Below are 4,907 nucleotides of genomic sequence, written 5' to 3' on the forward strand. Positions count from 1 at the left end.
TGTGTGTGTGTGAGCACACGCATGCACATTATAAATGGTGTATTTTTGTACATGTAAGAACATTACTCATATATGCTATACTTTCATTTCTTAGTGTTAATCTCTATGTACCTCTATGTACCACAAGCTATTATTGATGTTGGCCAAGGTAGTGTATGTAGTTCAGCGTGAGGCAGCTTCACGTTCTTTCCTGGTTCATCTATAAGCTGTCACTTAAGTAGTGAGAAGTTGGCTTCCCCCTACTCCCCAGCTCTTTGCTTAGTTAACATGTCAACTGAACTACAAAGCTTCCATCCAGTTCTGTTTGTTTCACTCTCGTGGGCGCTGCTCATTGCCACAACTTTCCCACTGTCATCTACATTCAAACTCTGGTCTACCACACTCTGAGTTCCTTTTCTGGATTACTCACTTGTTAAAATCTGTATGTTTTTATGTGCCACACATAGCGCTTAGTGAAGGAAGTTTTACTAGTTTGACAAATACATGGTATCGTTTTTCTGTTATGAGCATGTCTTATAAAGTACTTTTGTTTTACAAAAATAAAAAATAAAAAACTCCTGTGCCTTGCCTGCCAACACTAGGAAACCATTGGTGTTTTTACTGCAGCTATTATTTTCCATTTCTAGAAATGTACAGAAATTGAAGGTCTTCTCTATGAAGTCTCTTCAGATTAGCCTCTGGATTTAACAGCCTGTATTTAAGATTCACTTAGGTCTTCATGGACTGGAGTAATGTATTCCTTTATATGACCTAATATAGTGCTGCATGCATGGATCACTACTTGTATGCCAGTTTTTCTGTGAGGGACAACTTTGTTGCTTCCAGATTTTTATGATCATCAGTAAAGATACTCATGAGGGCAATTGTTGCCAATGTGAATTTTCTGATTCCTAAATGGATAGCTAAGACTGAAGTTGTTCTAGTGTATGGTCAATGTTTTTAACTTTAGTAAGCATTGGATGAAGCCTCATGAAGAGTGGATGGTACCATTTTCATTCTCACTGCCAATGAGTGAGTTGTGCAATCAAAGCAGTAGTACATGCTCTGTATTGTTTTTCCAGAAATTAGTATACTCCACTGAAGAAATTCATTGAATCTCGGGACATTCTTGAACATTATAAGAGGACTCACATTCTTGGGCTTCTCCTGCTAAAAGCCAGTAGAATCTTCAGTCTTCGTGATAATCAGTAGTCACCCATGACAGGTATAAATCCCCAAGCACATGGGAAGTTCAACTCTATGTTAAAAATTCACCTATCAGGCTCACACTGCTGATCAATCAGTGGAGTTATTGCCTGGAATGTTCAGGACCCTGGGCTCAGTCTCTAGAACTTTACAAACGGTAGTACGTGTGTGAGATCTCAGCACTTCAGAGGTAGAGGCAAGGGTCAGAGGCTCAATCTCATCTTTAGCTTCACAAATAGGTGGAGGCTAGCCCACTCTATCTCTAATTCACTGGGTAAGGCATTTGCCAACTAAAATAAAAATGGAAAATTGTCTCATGAATGCATTAAGGGGTACACAGAACATGTGAAGGTTTATAAAGCAATATTTCAAAATGCTAATGATAACTTAGACTTTAAATTTGGGGACTATGAATAAAATTAGAAGAAAAGATAATCATTATATTATTGTAATAATGATAAAGAATACCAGGCAATTTACAGTACTAGGTTGTGAAAACCTTCTCCTTGAGAGGGGTGTTCATGCTTTTGATTTTTATTTTTAAAGACATTGTCACTCCTTCTCTGACTCGAGCCTGTGTTCCTTTCACAGAAAGTGGTGACGAGAAAAACATAAGAGGCAGCAAAAATGACAGAAAACACAAAAAGGCCTTCTCTTCCTCAGGTCTTGTGTGTGTGTGTGTGTGTGTGTGTGTGTGTGTGTGTGTGTGTGTGTGAGTCTATCTGTCTGTGTGTGTGTGTGTTTGTGTGTATTCATATTTCCAAATGGAATTTTCTAGAATAGCAAACCATTCTAGCAGACAGTCCTTCTCCTGTACATCTTAAAAGACTCTCGTTTCATTTACAACATCAGTGCTTCTTATTTTAAGACAGACTTTTTTTCTCACATTGTTTCTGAGAGGGAGGTGGAAGAATAAGGCTAATGATAAAATCCATCAAGAGAAGAGAAGGCTCTTTAAAACTATTTTAACTTCGCGTAAGAAAGGCAATTTTAGCAGAAGACATTTGCTTGGCAACCGTTACCAGTGGATTTTGAATGTTAAGAGAGGATTCAGAGAATATCAAGTTTTGGCCATTTCCCACTAACTGAGGAGAACTAGCTGGACATATTCACAAGAGCAAAATTGTATCTATAGGGAGAGCTAGGAACATTTTCAGTCATGATTTGGAAAAGAATGTTCTTTTGTGAGAGAAAGATCTGGGTTATGAGTCCTTCTCTGATTCTTTTTAACTCTGTAACCTCTGACCAGTCACTGTGTCTGGTCTGCTTTTGTTTTGTTTTCTCTTTCTTTCTTTCTTTGGGTCGGGTAGGTTTTCATTTTGTTTTGCTTTGTTTTATTGCTGTAGTTATTTTTTTAAATCTTAAAGTAGGAACTGACTGGTTTATTTAAAATCTGTAATGTATAGACGCCTGACATCCTGATAGACATTAGGGTAGTATTTATAAATTTTCTGATACTGAGATAGGGGCTCAGATTTGTTCCAGTTCATTTAAACCAGTTTGCTAATTTTCTAGAAACTATTTTATTTCTTTAGGAATTGAATACTGACTTATCTTGGAAGATATGCCACACAATCACATATCTGTCATCTGTTGCTTTATAACTAGGCTGGGAAAATTAGTGGCTTCTAGCAATAAATTGGTTGTTTCTCATAATTATTCAGTCTAGATTACTAGCTCACTATTACTTGGTTTGTTGTGCTTGTTTGCTTGGCTTTGTTTTGTTTTGAGTCAGGCTCTCAAGTATCTCAGGCTAGCCTCGAGCTTGCTATGTAGCCAAGGATGACCTTGAAGGTCGTGATTCCTTTTTCTTTACCTCCCAAGTAGTGGGATTAAAGGCATGAATGACCCAATTATACACTGGTGGAGAATGAATCCATGGCCTCCTTCATGCCAGGCAAGCCCTGTACCATTTAAGCTACTTCCTTATCCCATTCCCTTGCTTAACCATGTGTCTGCAGTGAGGCAGTCATTCAGCTATAGCAGAATTATCTATAGTGGATTTAACATGGTGGTTCAATCACATGCAATCTCAACACTTAAAAGGCTGAGACGCTCTGATTATCGTAAGTACAAGGCTAGTCTGAGATATAGAACGAGACATCACCTCAAAATAAAATAAAATAAACCAAAATAAATGAAATGAAATAGAATAAAATAGCATAAAATAAAATAAAAAAATGATACTCAAAATATTCTGATTTTCAGGCTTAGACTTTGGTTCTCTCTGGAGGAACTTAAGCTTTCAGTTGACCAGACTGAGCGTGGTCAAGTGACTGAAAAGGCTCTTCAAGATAGAAATGGAAGAGCTAAGAGGAATTCACAGCGTCATCTTTGTATGTTCTCTGTGAATCACAAGGGATCCCAGTTTAAGAAATGAGGAAGTCCATGCTCTCTCCTTAATGACTTTATTTTAAAAAATTCTATCATGTTTTAAAACTCAGGATAATTTGTTATCTCTGGTGTTTTGCAAGATAGACATCATTTAGTCATATTAGTTAGATATATACTAGCAAATTTAGAAAGAGGTAATATGTAATAATTTAATGTGATAGTTCCAGAAGTAATAATTTCCTGGAGAATTCTAGCTTTGTCCATTTTTATCCCTAAGATAACTTTGTGATCTTGAGTGAGTTGCTTGCCTTATAAGTTTCTTAATATTGCTCTACCATAAGCTTAAGAAAAAAAAACTCAAAGGTGTCTCTTTTTGTGGAGGCCTCAAGTTTAACATCAGCTTCGGAAGATAGTCTCAAAGTCTCTACAGGGCCATGTTCTTCCAGAAGGTACGGAAGAAAAATCGTTTTCCTTTTCCTTCTTTTATGAGTGTCGTGTTATTGACCTCAGCCTTCAGTATCTCACAGCATCTCAATTCTAATCTTCCTGTCGCCCTTTCTTTTGGACATTTGTGTTAGATTTGAGCTTCCTAGATAATCTAATCTCTGCCACTCAAACTGCTTAACGTCACCACATCACCAAAGCCTCCTTTTGGCTACTCAAAATGACATATTCACAGCCTTTCAGAATCATGATATGAGTATGTTTGGAATATCATTCAGCCTGTGTCCATAGCAAGAAAGCAAACCTCAGGCATTTCATTTGCTCATCTGGTAATGGGAGTTCTAAAAGCTGTTTTGCATCTGTGTCATGAGGACTCTAGGGGTTAAATGAGAAGTGCCTGCCTGAGAAAGTTATCTGTGCACAGTGACTTCTGCCTCTCTCTCTCTCTCTCTCTCTCTCTCTCTCTCTCTCTCTCTCTCTATCACCATCATCATCATCATCATCATCATCATCATCATCATCATCATCATCTTTACAATGTTATGTAGCTTCCTGAATGGAGAGATGGAGAGAACATTCAAACTCAGTCTGCCGACACACATGAATTCTGCACGAATCCTTCAGCTTTGAAAATTACGATCTTCATGCATCTGACTCACAAATTCATTTATTCATGGAAAACCCAAAGAATTATTCAGAAATACAGTCTGTTAAGAGTGTTGGTTGTGATTGTTCAAATGTAGAGCAGGAATGAATAAAAAGAGCATACTTTATGAAACAAAACAATTTTAAATGCATTGAACTCCCTCCAAAGGACTTGCCAGTGGTCACTATGTTGTGTGCTTTTCCATATGTGGTGGCCCTGCATATGGTTCTAATGTCCTTCATCACAGTGACTTGCCCACTGAGCTCCGCATTATTGTTTTTGTCTTTCAAATGAGAAA

Source organism: Rattus norvegicus, chromosome 6 (genome assembly GCF_021556685.1).
Source record: "Rattus norvegicus strain SHRSP/BbbUtx chromosome 6, alternate assembly SHRSP_T2T, whole genome shotgun sequence".
NCBI lineage: Eukaryota > Metazoa > Chordata > Mammalia > Rodentia > Muridae > Rattus > Rattus norvegicus.